Source organism: Panthera onca, chromosome A1, assembly GCF_046562875.1.
Source record: "Panthera onca isolate mPanOnc1 chromosome A1, mPanOnc1 haplotype 2, whole genome shotgun sequence".
Taxonomy (NCBI): Eukaryota; Metazoa; Chordata; class Mammalia; order Carnivora; family Felidae; genus Panthera; species Panthera onca.
In genome coordinates, this window is record NC_138339.1 from 128,109,719 (window position 1) to 128,120,754 (window position 11,036).

Genomic DNA, 11,036 nt, shown 5'->3' on the forward strand with positions numbered 1-11,036 from the left:
GGATAAGTCATGTTGGCATTGACTAAAATTTTTTATCATAACTTAAAAGTAGGGGAACGTCCCATTTCAGAAGGAACACAGAAGTGTTTTGGCTTTGAACTGTCACCCTCAACAAGGATAATAACAAATCTGCCAACTATGTATTTGGTGAAACCTGGAGAAAAATACAACCTCCAAAGTGTTGATAAGAGTTGCCAAAGACAGGGACACATGGGTGGCTTAGTTGGGGTTAAGCACCCGACTCTTGATCTCAGCTCAGGTCTTGGTACCAGGGTCGGGAGTTCAAGATCCTCGTTGGAACCTACTTACAAAAAAAAGAAAAATGTTGCTAAAGATGAAAAAAAGCAGAATGTCTGGTCAAACTTCTTGAGTGAGGAGGGAAAATAGAGCTTCTCCAGCAAGTATTCCCTTCCAGAAGGGGAGGATCCTACTCTGAAAGGGAACTACAAGGACAAGGCCTAAGTTAAACAAAACAAGATTGCTGGGGATGATAGAAACTCTTGGAAAGCACTATGGGGGAGAGAGGTACTTTTAAAAGTACTCTTAGAAACAAAGGCTGTAAAAAATTCTGGGAGACAAATGGACAGAGAAGCTCTCCTCAACCAAACTGAAATCTAGAGGAGGTGACTTCTCACAGAAGTCATGTTTGAGATCCATCACTGTGATAACAGAGAGAGCTTCCTTGGTCCCACCTCTCCACCCCTCCACCACATTTCTAGGGTAAAAACTGCTACCAGCAACAGTGGAACAACACCAGCAAGACACTCAAAGGAAGAAAAGTATGGGCCAAGAATTCTATCCACCAAACTGATCTTCAAGTATAAAGCTTACAGATATTTTTAAAAATAATTATATATTTTTTATTTTGAAAGAGAGAGAGAGCAAGCCGGGGGGAAGGGCAGAAAGAGAGGGAGAGAGAGAATCTTTAGCAGGCTCCACACCCAGCTTGGAGCCTGACTAGGGGCTCAACCGTGAGATCATGACCTGAACTGAAATCAAGAATCAGATGCTTAACCAACTGAGCCACCCAGGTGCCCCAAGGTTAGAGAAAAACATTTTAAAACATGTAAGAAATCAGGGAATATTATTTTCATGAGCCCTTTCTGAAGAACCCACTAGAACCATAAAACAGCAGTCTTAACATCACGTGGCAAGCCTGATGAAATCAGGGTAAAAGGACCTTCCTTGAGTATGGAATGCATCTAACTATAGACATAAGAGTAAAACAAATATAGAAATCAGGGTGACAGGTCAGAATTCAAATGTTACATGCCTTAATGTAGAAATTTCTGGAGAGAAGATAGGAATAAGAATGAGCTTACAAATTGCCTCGAGTCAAGGATTCACAGGATAGTATTTAAAGTTTCTAAATCAAGTAGAAGCTCAAGCATATTTAATACAAACACTAAAATTGATAATCCTATGATTATATGATGGGGGGGGAAGGATTGGATTACAAGATAATTTTATTTTGCTCATGGTAGGGAATCAAAAGATACAGTGCCAAAAGAAAATGGATGAAGGGTATTTTACATAGATAACTTCTAGAATAAAAATACAAAACTTCCTAATAGCAAAACTACATTAAGGAAAAGGGGAAATACAAAAATGCATTATGAAAACCAACATAAAATAATGACACAATTGAGAACAAATATATCTGTCATTTCAATAACTATAAATGAGTTTAATTCATCTTTTAATTTTTTATTTTATTTTTTTAAACGTTTATGTATTTATTTTTGAGAGAGAGCACATGAGCAGATTAGGAGCAGAGAGAGGGATACAGAGGATTCCAAGCAGCCTCTGCACTGTCAGCACAGAGCTTGATGTGGGGCTCGAGCTCACCAACTGTGAGATCACGACCTGAGCCGAAATCAAGAGTCAATCGCTTAACCAACTGAGCCACCCAGCCACCCCATAACTCATTTTTTAAAAATAGTTTTCAAAATAGAATTCAAAGTTCGATCCAACTCTAAACTGTACACATCTAAGATAAAATGATTCTGAAAGGCTAATAATAAATGGATGGGCAAAGAAAGGCATACCAAAAAATTATAAACATTAAAAATCTTAATATCTGACAACATAAAATTCAGGGCAAAAAGCTTTAAGCAAGATAAAGAGAAGTAATCTTTGTAGCTAAGGACTACAATTCACTATAAAAATTTAAGTTATGAATATTTATGCATTAAGTAATATAGCAAGAACTTTCATATAATAGAAACTATAGAGATATAAGGAGATTTAGACAGAGACACACTAATAACAGAAGAACTTTTTTTTTTCTTTAAAGTTTATTTTATGTATTTTGAGAGAGGGAGAGAGAGAGCAAGGGAGGGGAGAGAGAGGGAGGAAGAGAGAGAATCCCAAGCAGGCTCTGTGCTGTTAGCCTGGAAGTTCAACTTGGGGCTTGATCGTTAGGAACCATGAGATCATGGCCTGACCTGAAATCAAGAGTCAGTCCCTTAACAAACTGAGCCACACAGGTGCCCCTAAAAGACTTTGATTTACCTTTCCCAATCCAGAACAGATCAAGTGGTCACAATTAAATGATGATCTAGAAGTCCAAGCAACACAATCAACAAGGCAGATGTTATTGATAGGGATCAAACATTGTCCTCTGAGAATAGAAAACATACTATGTTTTCGAGTGCTCTGGAATATTCATACACATACACTTAGACACACACAAAAGATTATATATTAGGCCACAAACCAGACCTCATTACCATAGTGAAAATAATGCAGATAGCATTTTATAATAATGACACAAGAATCATTGACATTTATAACATGTTCAGAAAACAAAAATCGTGCTCTTTGGATATATATGGGGGTCTATATTAAATAACTCTATAATCAAAGGGAAAATATAAATTCAAAATTGCATAATTTCTAGAAAACAACAATAATGAACATACCATATAGAAGGATCTCTGAGTACAGTTAAAGTAGTACTCAAAGAAAAATTCATTTCATTAAATAATTATATCAACATAAATGAAAGAAAAAGAAATGGATTAAACTGGCTTAAAAAACTAGAAAAATATTTTTAAAATAAGCCAAAGGAAAGCAAAAGGAAAATATAATAAAGATAAATACAGAAATTAATCAGTTAAAATAACAAAACTATAGTGGAACTTATTAATAAATAAGCTTATTCTTAGAAAAAATTCAATCATGTTAACTAACTGGAATTTAAATAAAAGCTTGAAAAAAAGAAAAAAATTCGGGGCACCTGGGCGGCTCAGTCAGTTAAGCATTAAACTTTGGCTCAGGTCATGATCTCATGTTTCATGAGTTCAAGCCCCATGTTGGCCTCTCTGCTATCAGTGCAGAGCCCACTTTGGATCCTCTGTCTCCTCTCTTTGCCCTCCTCCAACTCTCTGTCTCTCAAAAATAAATTAACATAAAAAAAGAAAAAATTCAATAAATTAGTTAAGCCACAAACTAATCTCAAAAAAAAAAAAAAAAAAAGAGAGAGAGAGAGAGAGAATGTACAAACACCAAAAATAAAAAATTACAAGGGGGAGGGAAAGATTCACACAAACATTGGAAAGTAAAAAACAAATTTAAAAAAAGCATACAAAATACCATAAGAGAATATCTTATACAGTTTTATGCAAATAAATTTAAAACATGTATGAAATGTACAATTTTATCAGAATGCTAAAAGTAGAAAACCAAAAGGGACTAATGTGCATAAAATAATTTGAATAAAAATAATATTATGGATAAATATATACGGATGTAGTATTATACAAAATATAATAAATATTAATTTCAATATAGAATTTTGTCAAAGTAATTTGGCAGTGTGGAGTGTGGAGCCTGCTTTGGATTCTCTCTCCTTCTCTCTCTCTGCCCCTCCCCCTCTCATTCTCTCTCCCTTAAAAGAAAAAAACTTAAAAAAAAGAGAAAAAGAATAAAAACTTACAATTTCTTTTCATAAAGCAAATATAAGTACACTAAAACCAAAGTATAATAACAATGAAAAAAATAGGACAGTATCATTTTCAAATATCAGTGCAAAAATCCTAAATAAAATTTTAGTAAATAGAATCTAAAAGCACTTGGGAAGAGGGCACCTGGTTAGCTCAGTCAGTTGAGCATCAGACTCTTGGTTTTAGTGGGGGTCATGATCTCTCAGTTAGTGGGTTCTAGCCCTGCATTGGCAGCACTATCAGTGCAGAGCCTGCTTGGGATTCTCAACCTCTCCCTCACTCTCTGCCCCTCCCCAACTCTCACGCTCTCTTTTTCTCTCAAAATAAACTTAAAAAAAGCATATTGGAAGAATAATATATTGTGACCAAATGGAGTTTATTCTAGAAATGGAAATGAAGTTTAATGTTAGAAAATCCACTAATAAGAGTCATTATAAATCATATCAATAGTTCTAAATATAAAATTATATGACTTTATAAGTACTGAAAATGCATTTGATAAGACTAAATATTTACTCTCAATTAAAGACAAGACATTCAGTAAAATGGAAATTAATGGATACATCCTCAAAATGGAAAGCAACAGTTTACTTAACAGGGGAACACTAGAGACTCAGATATTTAGAATATGTTAGACTTAGTAACCAATGCAGTATGGACACAAGAAATAAATTAGTGGTAAAAGAAATTGAAAAGAAACATTCTAGATCATTTTCTAGAGTATCTTCTAGAATTCTCTTAAGGTTTTCAGGGCCACAATAAAAAGAATTGGTGAGGAAGGTTCTAGAAGATAATCTGAGGAGAAGAAGGAAAGAAGAGGAGCAGAAAAAGGAGGAAGAGGAAGAAGGTGAAGAAAGAAGAGGAAAAAAAGAAGAAAAAAGAAAAGAAAGTGTAGTGGCTTAAAATACATTCACAAATTCTTTGATCCTCCATTCAAAAGATGGAGCCTAATTCTTTTGTCCTCAATTGTGTACTATACTTAGTGACTTACATCTAGTGAACAGAGTTAAGTTCTAAGTGATGGTAGGTGACCTATGAGTCTATGTCATAAAGAATATTGTGGCTTCTGCCTTGCTTTTTCTTGGTTCATAAACTCTGAAGAAAGACCCCTGCCCTGTGAGGAAGGACACACAAGCAGCCCTGTAGAGAGGTAGGTCCATGTAGTGAGAAGCGACATCTATGGCCAACAGCATTCTTGGAGGTGGCTCCTCTAGCCCCTAAACAGGCCTTCACATAAATGAAGCCCCCACCAACAAATGTACTGAAACATCATCAGAGACCCTGAGCCAGAACCACACCGCTAAAGCTACTTGTGAATTTATAGAAATTGTGAGATAACAAATGTTTATTTTTTTTGCTATTAAGGTTCAGAGAAACTTGTTATGCAGCCATATAAGGAATACAGAAGGCAAAATAAAGTCATTTTCAGATTGACAAAAAGTGAGTTTGTCACCAACAGATCTGTACTAAAGGAAATAACAAATTTTTCAGGTAGAAGAAAAATGATACCATATGGGAAGTATAGATAGAGAAGGAATGAAGAACAAATAAAGTAGTGACTATATTTATTAATCAAATGTTTGATCAGGTTTTAAAATACATAACAACAAACATACCTAAATAAATGCAGAGATACACCCTGTTTACAGATTGTAAGATTTGATATTAAGATGTTAATTTTCCCCAAATTGATGTATAGATTCAGTACAACCCCAATTAAAAACCCAGTAGCCTAGGTGTGCCTGGGTGGTCAGTCTGTTGTGTCCAGCTCTTGGTTTCAGGTCAGTTCATGATCTCACAGTTTGTGAGTTCAAGCCCCGCACTGACACCACAGAACCTGCTTAGGATTCTTTCTTTCTGCCCCTCCCCTGCTCACTGTTGCTCTCTCAAAATAAATAAATAAACTTAAAAAAATCTTTTTAAATAACCCCCCAAACCAGCAGCCTGTTTTTGTAGAAATTGACAAGCTAATGCTAAAATCTGTATTAAAAAACAATAGACTAACATAGCCAAAAGGGGTGCCTGGCTGACTGGGGCGGTAGAGCATGGGACTCTGGATCTCAGGATTGTGAATTCAAGCACCATATAAATATATATATATATATATATATATATATATATATATATACACACACACACATATACACACACACACACACATATATATATATATACACACTCACATATATATACATATATATATGCATAATATAAAGTAGCCAAAACAATTTTGGAGAAGAACACAGTTGGAGAACTGAAACAATTTGATCTTAAGACTTACTATAAGGGGCGTCCAAGTGGCTCAGTCAGTTAAGTGTCTGACTTTGGCTCAGGTCATGATCTTGCGTTGGGCTCTGTGCTAACAGCTCAGAACCTGGAGCCTGCTTTGGATTCTGTGTCTCCCTCTCTCTCTGCCCCTCCCCCATGTGCACACTATCAAAAATGAATAAACATAAAAAAAATTTTAATAAAAAAAAAGACTTACTATAAAGCTATAGCAGGAGTTGGCACATTATTGCCCATGGGCACAATTTAGCCTGCAGTCTGTTTTTGTAAGGCCTACAAGCTAAAAATGCTTTTTACATTTTTAAATAGTTGGAAAAAGAAACAAAGTAAAGTATGCAACAGGAGTTATATGCAGCCCCCCTTTACAGAATAACTTTGCTAACTCTGAGTCACACTAATCAAGACCGTATAGTATTGGTAAAAAGACAGACATAGATCAATGACACAGAATAGAGTCCAGAAATAGACTCACATAAATATGGTCAATTGATTTTTGACAAGGATATCAAGGTAATTGAATGGAAAAAAGATAGTCTTTTCAACAAATTGTACTGGACCAATTAGGTGACCACACAGCCAAAAAAAAAAAAAAAATTCTCAACCTATGTTGGGAAACAATTTCTCAGTGGGTCTCTCATGTATCTGCACATTTTAAGAGTTAGACACTAACTGCCCTTTTGTTCTAGACTGTCTTTTCAAGGATGTTTGTCCATGAAACAGCTTAGAGATAGTGTCCACCTTCAGAGTAAAGGGCAAGTTTGTTTACTGTCCAGATAAAAAAAGATAATGTATTGTTCTGGGTCAAAGGTTGGGCAGGTTTGCTTGCAGTCCTTTATAAAAGATTGCTGTTCCCTAAGCTTAGGGTTCCTCAGCTGTGACACAAACCCACTGTGCGTAATTTGTACTTTCTCCACCCGGCCCCTTGGCATAGCCCACCGTGGGACTTATGGACAAGGGAACCAACATCAACTTGAAGCCCACGCTTCTCCCTATGCTGTGAGTCATCAAGTTCTTTGTCTCTATCATAGGAGTCTTAGATCTTTTTCCAGCAGCCATTGAAAATGGGCCACAGTAACTTGTTAGCTTCCAAGTGGGGTAAAATTTTATACCCTTTATCACTCTTGACAATCCATACCTTGCATCATATGCAAAAATTAATTTGAAATGAATCATATATCTAAATGTAAAACCATAAAACTTCCAGAAGAGAACAGAAAATCTTCATGTCATTGGGTGAGTCAAAGTTTTCTTAGAAAGGACCAAAAGTGTGACTCAGAAAAAAAAAATTATATTTCATCAAAATATAAAACTCTTGCTCTTCAAAAGCCAGGATTTTTAGGGCAGCAAAACTATTCTGTGTTACTATAATGGTGGATTCACATCATTACACATTCATCAAAATCTATAGAACGTACAACACCAAAAGTGAATCCTAATGTAAACTATGGACTTTGGATGATAACGACGTGTCAGTGTAACAAATGTACCACTCTGATGCTAGATGTTGATACTGCAGGAAGCTGGAGGGAGAGGAGAAAAGGAGATGGATACTGCACTTTCTGTTCAATTTTTCTGTAAATCTAAACATGTTCTAAAATACAGTCTCTGGGGCGCCTGTGTGGCTCACTTACACGGTTAAGCATCTGACTCGGTTTCCGCTCAGATCATGATTCTCATGGTTTGTGAGTTTGAGCCCTGGTTCATGAGTTCGAGTCCCACATTGGGCTTTGTGCTCACAGTGCGAAGCCTGCTTGGGATTCTCTATCTCCCTCTATTTATGCTTCACCCCTGCTCATGCTCACATGTGGGAGCTCTCTCTCTCTCAAAATAAATAAATAAACATTAAAAATAAATAAATAAAACAAAAACCAAAAAAAAGTATCTCTCTTTTCTAAAATGGCAAGGAATGTGAGTAGACATTTCTCCAAAGATATGCAAGTGGCCAATAAGCACATGAAAGATGCTCAACATAATTAGTTCTTAGGGAAATAAAAAACCACAATGAGATCCATCTTTGTACACACTGAGATGACTGTAATAAAAGAAAGGGAAAATAGTAAGTGAAGTCATACAATGCTGGTGAGTATGGAGAATGGTGCAGACATGGTGGAGAATAATCTGTCAGCTCTTCAAAAAGTTAGACACAGCAATCCACTATATCATCAAGAAAATTGAAAATGTATGTCCACACAAAAACTTGTACATGAATGTTCATAGCAGCATTATTCATAATAGCCAAAATGTAAGAATAACCCAGATGTCCATCAAATGATGAATGGATAAAGAGAATGAGGCATATCCATATGATGTAGTGGTTTTCAGCCATAAGAAGGAATGAAGAACTGATAACATGGTACAACATGGATGAGCCTTGAAAACATTATACAAGTGAAAGCTAGTCACAAAAAATCACATATTGCATGATTCCACTTATGTTACATGTCCAGAACAGGAAATCCATAGAGACAAAAAGTAGATTTGTGGTTGGCAGGTGCTGGAGGGAGTGGGGAACAAGTGCTAATGGATATGTGGTTTCTTTTAGGGTGACAAAAATGTTCTATGTTCAGTTTGTGTTGATTAGTTGCACAAATCTGTGAATATACTAAACCATTGGATTATATACTATAAATGGGTGAAATCTTCTGGTATGTGAAATATATCTTAATAAAGATTAAAAAAAAAAGATGACGTAGGAAAATTGATCCTTGTCTATATAAGTAAGTACTCCACTCTGAGGAAATCTGAATCATAAAAACAAGTTGGAAATAATAAACTGGGGGGAAAAAAGAAATAATAAACTTGGCAATAATTTACAAGACCAAAGGGTCCTATAAAATGTTAATACCAACATTTTTAGACTACTTCACATTTTGAAAGAGTAATGTAACAATATTATGTTATTTTTATAATACCTATTTGTATACTTTTGGGTTCTTCCGATTTGCATGCATGTATGAATATATTTGTATGTAGGTATATATACATATATGTATATGACTCATTATCAAAAACGATGCTAAATAAGCTAGTTGCTGGAGGACCCCTTAGCTTTTCCCCACCCCAGTGGCCAAGTTAGCTGTGGAGCTACAGCCGCTGATAACAAAACTTGGGTTCTAATTTTTGGGCCAGCCTCTCAACTATGTATCAGGTGACCAAGAAGTTGGTTCAGAGAAGTCTGATCAATGTTTTTCAAAGTTTGCTCAGCGCCAGATGGAATCAACTACCTGGAGCCTTGATTCTGAGCATCCAGCGAGAGGCCTGGGAATCTGCTATTTCACCAAGCCCCTCAGGAGATGTGATCTGCACTCAATTTTGAGAGCCCTGGCTGTGGGCACCTATTCCTGACTGCTGTGGAGAAGCTGAGACTGTCTTGGTTTTACACCCCTGTTCACATTCTCCCTGCTTGAGGGGGTGAGAGTACTATGTCTCCCTATTGTTAACCATAATGGGAGTTCACTGAGCCTGGTACTGGGTTTGTGAACACAATGTCCTCATTAGACTGCCTGGTATTTCCATTTTGTGTGGAGGTTTCTGCCTGCTGGGGTCCTAACATCCCATCAGAAACTGCAGAAGCAGCAGACATCACAGATGGCTCTGCCTTTGGACCCTACTCTGTAGCCCTGGATCCTGGATTCTCGGCCCAGCTCTGTACCTCTGTACCAAATGATAAGGGATGATGGGGAATCCTCTTAGGTCAATAATCTCTCAAGGCTGAAGGGGGCTCAAGTGATTTCCCAAGTGCTGTGCTTGAATGCTTCCAGGGATAGGAAATTCACTACTTACAAGTAAGCTCTTCTCTCAGTGGATCTGCTACCTGACGCCTGAACAAGACACCAGAGTTACGCTAGTTCACCTGCTCAGCTCCTGTGGACACATCCATTTCAATTCTTTCCAACATCTTTTGGAAACAGAGGTGTCACTGCTCTGGTTAAAATCCTTCAGAGGCTCCCCATTCCTCTTAGGAACTAGACCACAGTCCCTACCATGGCCAGCTATTTTTGCTGATCTTTGCTGCCTCATCTCCTTCACTGTCCCCCACTGTAGAACCCTGTCACACAGATCTTGGCTTGTTCTTACCAGGCCAGACTGGGTCTTACCATGGCCTATGTCTCTTTACGTGGTTAACTCCTGTTCATCTCTCTGCTCTCCTATATCACTTCCTGGATACTCACGTCTGGATCAGGTCCCTTGCTTATTCATGCTCCTAACACTCTGGGCCTTCTTATGAACATCTGCCAACGTTGAATATTTTCACTCAAGCAATTATTTCACTCACGTTTGCCTCCCCCAGCAGACAGCAAAGTTCATTAAAGCAGGGCTTTGAGTTTACTTTCTTGCATCCCCAGCATCTAGCAAAAGGCCTGGCAGGTATTTAATTGGCTGGCTGGCTGGCTCCGGGAAGGTGGGCCACAACCTGAATGGGTGTCGAGACCTTTGGGAATTAATCAAAGACCCTAAGTAGCTACACATAAAAGCCCTCAGAACTGAGCGCATCCATCTGAGGGCTGGGTGCCAGGGAAAGCCCCAGGGCAAGGACACAGCACAGCTGTGGCTGGTACCGAGCTGCCGAATGGGAGAGGGGCACTCCGTCTCTGTGCTTGGGGCCTCCATTTCCCTACCGGTTCCCCGCGGGTCGACTGAGAACGGCCCCTGCGACTCCTGGGTGGACGCACGCCAGGCGCCTGGGACTGCGGAGGTCTGAGGGGCCGGGGCCGGGGCCGGGGCCGGTGAGGCCGCCGCTCCCGGCGAGGGCGCTCCAGGCCGGTCGTCCCTAGCAGTCGCGCGCCGCTAGGGCCGCTCTAG

At 38.2% G+C, this 11,036-nt stretch overlaps 1 long non-coding RNA gene across 4 annotated transcripts in view; it reads right to left on the minus strand.

Moving 5' to 3' along the window:
* Positions 1 to 11,021, minus strand: part of LOC132681547 (uncharacterized) — a 79,916-nt gene extending 68,895 nt beyond the window's left edge. For 2 of the 4 annotated variants that reach the window (XR_013557206.1, XR_009611110.3), the window contains exon 1: positions 10,853 to 11,020. This is a non-coding gene — a long non-coding RNA (uncharacterized LOC132681547). Of the gene's footprint in view, positions 1 to 10,852 lie in introns of all 4 variants that reach the window. The other 2 variants (XR_009611112.2, XR_009611111.2) reach the window with 1 other exon arrangement.
* Positions 11,022 to 11,036: the final 15 nt, after the last annotated feature.